General features: G+C 39.7%; 1 long non-coding RNA gene across 1 annotated transcript; it reads right to left on the bottom strand.

Moving 5' to 3' along the window:
• Window positions 1-3914: 3914 nt before the first annotated feature.
• Window positions 3915-5420, bottom strand: LOC129746099 (uncharacterized). Its single transcript, XR_008737236.1, has 3 exons — window positions 4449-5420; window positions 4315-4384; window positions 3915-4250 (listed from the first exon to the last, which is right to left on the bottom strand). It is a non-coding gene; the product is annotated as an uncharacterized LOC129746099 (long non-coding RNA).
• Window positions 5421-10929: the final 5509 nt, after the last annotated feature.

Raw genomic sequence — 10929 nt, 5'->3', positions numbered from 1 at the left:
TGACATATAACTGGGGCTAGATATTGTTCTCTTTAGGTTCGTCTTGTCCATTTCATCATCATCGTTATCAACACTGTCGTCGTCATCCTCCTCCTTGTTTTCGTCGTCTTCGTCTTCTTCTTCATCTTCGTCATCTCCTTCGTTATCAACATCTTCTTCGTCTTCGTCATCTCCTTCGTTTTCAACATCTTCATCGTCTTCGTCGTCGCCACCGTCGTCCAATAATCCTTCTTTATTTTTTCCACTGTTTATTGTTCCAGTTGACTTCAACGGTTTTATAACAGCTGGTGCGTGCTTTCGTGTACTGCATGTGGCTGTTGTTTCCAAAGCACTTCTTTTGCAGCTCGGTGTTACCCTTGTTGCCGCACTCTTGAGTACTTGACTAAAAGTTGCTTTTGTTTCCAATGATGTCTGATGAACTGTAGCTATCTCCTTCTCTTTGATGCATGCTAACTTGGGACACTCTTTTTTGATATGACCTTGGTTTTTGCAGTAGAAACAAATACTCTTCATACCTTCGTAAAATAGACGAACTTTAAAATTAGCGATAAAAATGTTCGCTGGGAGTTCCTTGGCAACCTCCAAGTAAACGCCACGAATGCCGCTAAAGACAGGAAAAACAGAACTTTCCGCAAACTTCTCTCGTACATGTTGCTTTATTACTCCAAAATTTTTCAAAACCGCTGCTATTTCGTGGTCATCGATTTCGGGAGGTAAATTATATATTCGAACATACCGAGATATGCTACTTGCTACGTTCAATTTCACTAAAATTCTGCTCCCATCTTCATAGAAAAACGGGTACTCGACGTTCATTTTATTTGTAAAATGTTTGAACTCCACTTCGTCGATGAACTTGAGATAAAAACAGCGTTCATTTTCGTCTTTGTACAGCGAATGTACAATCGATGATTGCACCTTCAAAACATTCCCAACAAACTCGAAAACTTCCAAATATGCCGGTGGCTTTGCAGGCAGACCAAATGCAATTTTTACCGTGTTCTTCCTCGTTCTATCCATATCGATACTCCGAACAGATATCGATACAATAGAAAACACAAATAATTTCACTCGCAGCAGCTCAGTTTTCACACATGTGATCGCAACAAAGTCCGAGTATAAACTGAGATTAGGATACGATGTGCCATAGTGAATAATTTGTGTTGTGAAGTGAAAATTGCATGCATGCGGCGGGCTAGCTCTAGTGAGAATTGAGCAACCGTTAACGTTTGTCCGTGTTTGTGATAGTAGAAAGAAGAGCATGTTTGTGATCGGCCATACGAGAGGCGAAGAAGGAATTCTATCACCAACACAGTCCTGCCATTTGTTTTGGTTCATCTTTCTTGTTGGAATTTAAGAAGGATAGAGTCAATGACCGGAACAGCTGTTTAGGAATATAGCCACAACAACAACAAGCAGTAATCGGTAGCAGACATCGAAGCCCGTATGAAGTCGGCGCTGCAGTGGCGCTTTATATCAAGGTACATGATTAGGCTTAAGAATGTATAATTAAAAGGCAATTATCGCATTGTTTTGAAATTCGCTATTTATGATAAATCAACAATAGCTTATTCCATCGTGTTTGCACACACGAGTTCATACCAAAATGCTACATTTGATGGTCGATCATGCTTCATCATGTTTGATTGTGGAATAAAAGTTTGGCCATTATAAAACCAAATGGCGTTATTTAATCTGTTGATATTGGAGAATATTTGGATGATTACTTTGGTAACGAAATAAGTTGAATTGAGATTATTATGATGATGTAAACAACGGTACTTGTGAGAACGTCACTTCATGCAAAGCTAGGCAATATTTAAGATTACGAACATCGGGTAAAACGGTATCAACCCATCGGGTAAAAACACAGTCGGCAATAACGTGTGTTCAAAGTTCACCTGGGTTCCGCTCTCCGGAAATTGCTGGGCAACGCGGGTCTCCGTCAACATAGACCCGTTTAGCTTTCGAAAACGATCATCACGGGTCTCCGTCAATATAGACCTCGTGCTGATCGGCCAAGAAAAAATCACAGGTCTCCGTCACCATAGACCTTACTGGCACCCGATATTCGCCAGAAAAACATCCCAGGTCTCCGTCAACAAAGACCTACCTAGTTTCTGAAGAAGTTTCCCAAAACGTTAACTCACCGTAGAATTACCATCCTGGTCACCAACCGTCGCCGAAGCCTTACCTGCCATCATCCGCCAACTGCAAGTCCCCCAACGAGTCGACCACCGAGCATCACGGCCGCAACGAGTGTACGAACAACCTGTAAATAAAACCAACAAAAGCGCAAGTACTTACCTTTTCAATCATAGTTTATCCACACAATCGACACCTGAAACATTAAAACAAAAAATGATGGGAAAATTATTTCCCTTGAAAACTAAAATCAAAACCTTTCAATAAAACTTGAAGTATGTATGGTCCGTCACAGGGCCGTAGGAAGAACCGGCTCATGGGGGGGGGGTTTTGATGACAAATTTTTCTCAATAACATTTTCGCTTAAACAATGCCTACACAAGTGAAAAATTGTATATGTACTTAGTGCAAATTATTCAAATTAAAGTTATTTTGCATTAAAAGTTGTTTATTTTTGAAATTAAGTCCTAGAAGAAGCCAATTTTGTTCATGAAACTTTCAGAAATATAGATACTTGTGATATAGCTCAGTTGGTAAATCAGTTGCCTCCTGAGCTGATATCCGTGAGTTCGAGCCCAAGAGTAAACATCGATCACAGTTGTTCCAGATAGGTTTTTTAATACCTGGTGCGCCAACTGCATCGAAAATCGAGACAAAAAAAATGGATTTTGAACCGATTAAAATTTAAGACTAAGTTAGAACCTTTGATTTTGAAGAATCTGCAATATATGTAAGTTTTGTTAAATAAAATTTCCAGCTGAATTTTTACATATGGATAAAAAACAAGTTCAAAAATTATCATTTAATATTTAATATTTCATAATTTAAATCCTGTTATTAAAGTTATAACGAGAGTCCCGACACACTTCCGTTTTTAAGTGGGTGGCTTAAGCGCCACTTCCGGATGGAAGACCACCTACCCTGTCCTAGTTTGCCCAGCTGATGAGACTCGGTCGCGAGTTCCTGTTGATTCCCTATTTTGGGAAAGAAGCGGAAGGGTCTCCAAAAATGGATTCGTACTTCGGCCCTTTTGAGGCCGCCCCGAAGACGAGACGAAACCCTGCAGAAATTCGTGGAAAGGGGAGTTAGCTGTTGTTCGGCCCAAAGATAAACTACCAGGGTTTAAGCCGTCGTACAAGACTCCGCCCTCTACCCCGGTTTAGTGAAAGAATGATCGTGACTGGATTCGCGGCCAGCCTCCGCAGTAAATGAAGTGAAATTAAAATTACGCGAACAAAAAAGGAACAACTTGTAACCCCCTTTCCCAATACCTTAATTAATGGTGCATTCTCAAATTCTCGTATCCTTCGAGACTTATCGGAGCCGACTTACATTTTTGCGAAAACATTCCATTTTATTCTGTCGTGTTTATTTACATTTGTAGTGTGTTATTTAGGCCTAAGCTTTTCCTTCTCTCTTAAACTTTTCTAGTGGGGTTCGTGGTGGAGGTATTAGGTGGTTCGTACGTCAAAGATGCGTCCGATGTTCGTTTTCACCTGTTATTGTTTCGTGTGAAAACGGGTAACAAAATTCGATAATATGGCTACTTTATGCGGCTCGCCAGTCCGACTAATTTCATAGTCTGCCGATTCAATAGAGCGACTAAATTCTCGCGCTCGCGCAACATAAATCTTGCAAAAGTTGCGGGCGGATAACCAACGGTTCAAAGCGATCGCTGAAACAACATGTTGTTTAGGTGTGAGTACTCACGTTTCCGGTTAATTTATTGTGGGGTTTCGGGCAGCCATTACCTCACCGTTTTTGTTGTACTGCGGTCAACTACTGCGGCCCTCCTGCGGCTTACCACTCTAGTTGGCGTTCATGTGGTGGTAGCTCTGCTGCGGTGATTCAGCTACACTTTTTGGTCGGCGGGTTACGGCGCGGCTAGAGAAGATGTTCTCTAGCTAGCCGTCGTGGTCTGCTGTTTGTTGAACACGACGATGAAAAATGACCGCGGCTCTCGTAGTCTCGAGAAGACCGCGGCGCGGTGGTCCTGAAGGCGGTATCACTGTTCGGCTGGGTGTTGATGTCTGCTAGCCGTCAGCAATAGTGGAGTTCGCTTCGGCTGGGGCGTGGGCGACTTCTAGGTGGTTGTGCAGTTGTATCTGGCATGAAAAAGTGTGGCGTTTTACACGGCGTTTCACTGGAGTGATTATCTCCACAACATACCTTCGGGTCGAACCAATGTCGTAAACACTTCTTGCACTGCACTACCTATGCTTCCTAGCTCTAGTGTGGGCTACTCGAGAGAAGGTAAATTAATTGAGGATACTATAAAAGGAAATTACAAGTGTCCAATTTACCAAGTCTAACTCTACTTTCGGTGTGAACTGAAACCGATCTTTCCTACGCTAATCACCGGGAATAAATGGGTTGGGAGATCTTTTCGTCATCTGGCTTACTGGATTAGTTTAACTTCGTGACCGGAACTACCCGATCCGACTTAGTCGAATCGCGAAGTTAAACAATTAAATCCTCTCTCGCGAATTCTCGGATAGCCCTTGTCTTCCCCTTCCAAATCCGAAATTAGAAACCAATCTTTTTCTTCCCCAAACTTTTAGGTTCACAACGCATCCCGAAGGAGGTCATTCACCTGATGCAAACAAAGTCTGCCGTCGGTGGTCTACGAAAGACGGCGTCTCAAGCCACACGTTTAAAGTTGGAAGTGTGTTGGTTGATCTAAAGCATTCAACAGCGTGTTAATGGTTTTGATGATTGTTCGTCTAGGGTGGCGCTTGAAATATTAAGTCGAAATGTTTTCGCTTTAGGAATAAAATAATTTAATTAACGCTTATTTATTTTGGTTAAACTATTAAGGATATAATTATATGAATATTTACAGTCGTTTATCTCAAATCAATGTGTTTTTGATATTGGTCTTACAAAGAAAAGGTTTTGCATTATTAACCCGTTACATCATTCCGCGCTAAAGTTACGAAAAATTTGATTGGCTTGAATCGAAGGTTCAAAGTCAATCAAATTTTTCGTAGGTTCGTTTTTGTCAGTTCAAACTAATTTATTGATTTTCGGGGTCATATGGATTCAACGTTAACTTAATAACTCCTCGCTATTTACAGGAGCTCCTAAACGGGCCTGCCACTGACCATCAATGACGTGAGTCTCCGGTCTCCAGCGAAAATCGCAAAATTAGTTTAAAAAGTGAAAACTCAAACCTAGAAACTAGAATAATAAAGATGCAAAATAAACGTGGGAAAAAAAATTGCCTAAAAAGTATTAGATTTGTATCGTGAAAAGAAAAAAAATATTTACAACTATTAACTATAATGGATGAAAAAAAAAAACCAGCGAAAAGAAAAAAAAAGGAAAAGAAAACTATCTACAAAAAAAAAATTACTAGCTAAAATAAAATTACGGAAAATTAATTGCTAACTACTAAAAAATAAAGAAATATGAACTTCCAAAAAAAAAGAAAAAAATACAACGAAAGAAAAGGCTTATTACGAAAAAAAAACTTATTAACGGCTTGCTTGCTTCGGTGAAAAAGAAAGAAATTTCAACTGTAGCAAAAAAACAAAATACTATAAGACTGCGAGGATGCCACAAAAAAAAACTAAAAAGGAAAACTAAGGCGACAAAAAATAGAAAGAAAAAAAAAATTTCGAACTAGAACCCAATGGATGTTATGTTCTGCTTGCGATGTTGCGATGATTTCCCTTGCTTGTTTTGATCTGAGTGACGTTCTGCGGTTGTGGTTACCCCATTCATACACAAAAAACCTTATACTATTTACCTAAATATTTAAGTTTCACCACTTCTGGATTGAAAAGTCTTCTGCCTTGAGCTCCAAGTTTCACCACTGCTGGAATGAAAACGTCGTATGGAACCATTCGCTCCACCACCTGGATGTACCGATTCCGGAGCTTATGGTCCAACGACTCACCACGTACCGAGGTTTGCGCGAAATATCCTTCCCCTGCATCTAGCGAGATTGCGGATCTTCGCACATCCCTGCGAAATAAGCTGATTTTGCCCCCTGTTCGTGTCGATAAACTTAGAGTATCCTTTTACTCACAGGAAGCCAAAACCTTAAAGTCAGATTCTTTTTAATAAGAATCTGATGTACCACCTTAACCTACACTAACTCATTCACTCAAAAAAAAAAATCATTCAACCTTTCATCAAACATTCCTGTACCAGAATCCATCTCTGTGAACTCCGACACTCATTCAAATCAAAGAAACATAACTGGCAACCGCAACCCCAAAACGTCAAACCGAATCAAAACAAACTAGAAAAAATCTCGCCGCGTGAAAATTTTATCGAGCTGTAGTTCCGGAATTTCAACCACCTGGAACATTTACTGGCTTTACTGGCCAACGCTGGACCTACCACCGGATAAACCTTCGCAGAATGGAAACCTGGTGTTGGAGGATGCCTCTCTTCTGGAGCAAGGATCGTCGAACGATTTATTTCGTTCCTATATCGGATGTAAGATTGTTTCCTCTCTTTTTCAGCCCAACCTCGTGAACGATTGCATTTTGCGAAGATGAGATCCGTCTGAACTACACGGTGCGGGGGTGGCGAAAAAGAAATCAGCTGTCGAGCATTTTAAAATTGTGTCGCAACAGGTAAGACCACTGTGGATCCGGAATTGAATTTCTTCTCCCGTCTCCCAGGTGTAACTGTCGGACGCCTAAGTAACTGCTGCCTTCGGTGATTATGGATGAACCTTGTAGTCTTCGAAAGCGCTTTCTTGGTGGCCTAGAAGGATGAGTGGCTGGTAATATCCGTGACCCAACTTTCATGAGACGTTTGGAGGTGCCCTCTCCGCCTACTGATGCTGAAGCCTGTCTATGGGGCCGATAAATCGCCTAAGGGGAAACTGTAAGTTGTTTAGTTGATCATCTGATTAATCCAGCTTAAGACTAACTTAAAATAATCGTTAGGAAACTAGGGCTTATTACTAACTATTTACAGATGCGCGTAAGATTTTACTCATTATTTCGGTTGTTTCTTTCAAATCGAGTTAAAATCAATATCCGCGGTTGAAAATTGCGCTTGATTGATGGGTTCCGGTTCCCTCAGCTTGAAAGGTTTTGAATTGTTTCTCGCGAGTCCGTCGAAAAATTGGTCCGTACCCTATTGGTGTTTTTTAAAATACTGGTCTCTTAATTGATAAGAGCATAGCTGTAATATCTAAAGCATAATTAATTGGCAATAACGATTTTTCGAAAAATTTAGATGACCAATACTTTAGAGCGGAAAGTTTTTTCGCGACCTTCTGGTGATACGGATTCTTGAGGGCCCGAATTTCGGCGTCCGTAGATTGGCTCTGTTGTCCTGTGTCCTTCCACGTAACTCTCTGCTGTATCCTTACCGCTAGCCAAGGAAATCGTAACCGGTTGCTTTTTAACAGCTTCGATGAGGATTTTATGTTGGGCCATTTCAAGCCGTTCGACTTAGAATTAGTACCTCGATAGACCTTCGAATCCTGGTAACGATTTGCAATCCTTTTTTCAGATACTCCCGATCCTCTGGAACGCGCTCCTGGTAAAGTGTTGTTCGGGATCGAATGGATGACCTCTACTAGCGCTCGTTCTGGAAGCTTAACTCGGTGTGCGTTGATTTCAACTGAAGAATCTGCTACTGGCGAACCTGTTGAAAATCCGTTGGAGTAGAGTTTCCCATCTTCCGATGTGTGGCTCTGTTTTTCTCCTGCCTTCCATACGTGTGCGTCCGGACAACGTACTTGAACCGAGCCGTTCGACGTTGGTGGTGGATCCGGGTTTTCGTGTGGTTGGAGCAGCTGATCTGGAATGCCTCCTGTGGTTGGATATCGCTCTGGAAGTCTTGACGTTCTTAACGGCTGATGTAGGATATATTGGCAGGTCCTTGCGTTCATTCCGGAGTTGTACGAATCCGGTTCAGACACGCATCGACCATCTAGGATCTTTACCCTATTAGTTGACAGATGGGCAATCATTTCGTCCCGCTCCTGTAAGATTTTTCTCAATTTTTCTTTCTCCCGTTCGAACGCCTCCATCATTTTTTTGTTGTGTTCATGTATTCTGTAAGCTGCTTCTTCTTTCGATATGAACTCAGACTCTAATTCATCCATTTTTTTTTTAATTTAGATAGTTTTAGCGAAAAAAATGATAGAAAATTTAGAGTAAAACAATCGTAGCGATAGAGACAAAACTGGATGATGTTGAATTGTAAAACTGATAGTTAGAAGGAGAAACCGATGAAATCAAAATGTAGATGTAAAACCAATATCTGAATGGGAATAATTTTTACAGAAAACTAAACGAAATGAAATGTGCGAGAAAAAATAAACTAACGATCTAGCAGTTATCAAGGTTAAGCAATTAATCAAAAAAATATACTAAGGGTGAAGAAACTAATACTATAGAAATGTAAGCCCGAGCAGACTTTTATGGCAAAAATATAGCAAATTTTGCTATCACGCCCTGAGAGCCAAATGTGCTCTCATTTTGCTTGACATAAGGTGGTACACAGCAAAAATGAGAGCACGGATTTCCATACATGGTTAGCAAAGTGATGCCTAGTTTTGCTAAAACTGAGACCTTAACTACACCTCGATTTCCGAGAGCTTGAAGAGCACAATGATGCCAATGTAAGGTATCAATTAATATAGAATGAAAGCAAAATTTAACATCAATATGCTATCAAAACTTTTGGAAAACAGAGCAAAACGAGGTATAATCAAAGCCTCAATAATAGCAAAATTTGACATTACTTTGCACGAAAATTGCTCTTTTTAATTTTGGTTGAATACCACTATATTGTCTAGCAAAATGCAAGCTTACTTGAATTTCGAGGCGGGATAGCAAAATTTTCTCATACGAAACGCGATTTATACAATTATGCAAAGTTTGCTGATTGAAAAGGTAAAAAACAATTTGTTCTTCCACAATGTGTATATTGCCTTTAAAGTTTTTAAAAATATTAAACTAAATTAAATTAAATTGGAAAAAAGAATCAACACCTTGAAACCGAAACACAAAAAAAAATCTCTAATATTTTTGGTTGCTCGCCATTTTTTTTTGTTATTTGTTCGCGAAACAAATTTTCCCATGTACCAATCTAATATGTAAATGAATAAAAATAACATACCTGTGATGGTGGTTTTCTAGGTAACTTATGGAATCCTCGATTTTAGAAAGTAGCCGACACGGTACATACACTCCTTGCGCATCGCGTTCGATATGCACTATGCAGAAACTTTTTTCCTGGAAATCGTTGTGATGCTTCCGGTTAAACTTAAAAGTTTTCGGAATTATCGATTCGTCGATCGACTTACACCATATCCGGTCCCAAGTGAAGCTGGTGATGTTTTCACTACGTTTAGTACATGTTCAGCTGAAGTTTGAACATTCGTGTTAATGACCTGGTAAACACGAAACAGTAATCACAGCGTTAATGCTGAAAGATTGAATCGATGGCAACACGTCCGTCCGCAAAGAACACCTGTGAAGATACGGTTATGGTGGCACCAGCATGCTCAACATAGACCCATACGAGGCTTCGATAAGGGCCCCAATAAAAACAGCCAACGATATAGTCCATCCGTATGCTGAGAAGAAACTAATTCCAAAATTATCTCTAAAATAACACAAGAGTTTATTAGAAAGCTGTTGTGATTGGCATAGCTTAAACATTACCCTGAATTCAGCTGACTTTCGCCAGCACGAGCAATTTGCTCAACGCATGGTTTTCCACTTCCGTCGAGGTGGATCGGTTAACGCCTTTAGCCCGGAGCAGCTTGAACTAAATTTTGGTGCAGGTTAGATAAGTAACCCTCCGAAACTGGTCAATTTGTCTCCAGCTAACTCTGAAAAAAAAAAAAGAATTAAACGTTTTTTATCTGCGTTGAAAATACTATTCGAAACTTACCACTATTGATTCGAATTCTGAAAACACAACTCATAAAACGTGTTCGCCAGTTTCAGTTCTTTTTGTTACCCGGGTCCGTTTTTGGAACCTGTAACAGTAACATTAATTAAAAGACATATTGGAGATAAATATAACAATCGTAAATAATAGTAGCCAATTAGTTGAAACTAATAACGACTCAGTAATAGTCTTATCTTTTGGCCATACCGACGACCAGTTTCTCCGGGAAAAGCAAATCTTTATCAGTAGTACAAGCGAAGTATTTGAAATTTGAAATAAGGGGTGAACGACTCCTGAGCAGTTGAATTCCCTTGTAATAAAATCAATTTGAAAGGCGATTTTCGATATTCAACTGGAAAACCTTATTTACGTTGCCAGCTTGACTATTATTTCAAGCTGCTCAGGATTTTAAATGCTATAAACCTTAAAACGATTTAAGTAGAATAAATAAGACTATATAATCTACTAACGCATAACAACTTGGCAGTTTATTTGCGAAAATACAAAGCGAATAAGATTTTTTCATTAGTATGTTTTACTAGCGACACTTCACCATGCTAGTGGCATTCGTGTCATAAAGCTAAAAATGATCACGTTGATTATTATGAATTGATTGATTAGATAAAATTATATGTGTGAAATCATATCAAGTGAAAAAAAAAAACCTCGGAGAACGAGATGATCAATCGCGAACGGGTGGGTGAGCATAATCAAAAAAATTTGCTATTTGAACAGATTTACGTGGAAGGAAATGTTAGTTTTTCACATCAAGTAAATATTTGATCTAATCAGCTAAAATTTCCATTTTCAGAAGAATTTTTTTTGTGGACTCACCTGGTTTATTCTTAGCAGGAAGTGACAGAGCAATCCGTACGAAACTGTTGGTGGGCTGTGAGATGGATTATT

Source organism: Uranotaenia lowii, chromosome 2 (assembly GCF_029784155.1).
Source record: "Uranotaenia lowii strain MFRU-FL chromosome 2, ASM2978415v1, whole genome shotgun sequence".
Lineage (NCBI taxonomy): Eukaryota > Metazoa > Arthropoda > Insecta > Diptera > Culicidae > Uranotaenia > Uranotaenia lowii.
This window is presented reverse-complemented; position numbering and strand designations above follow the sequence as displayed.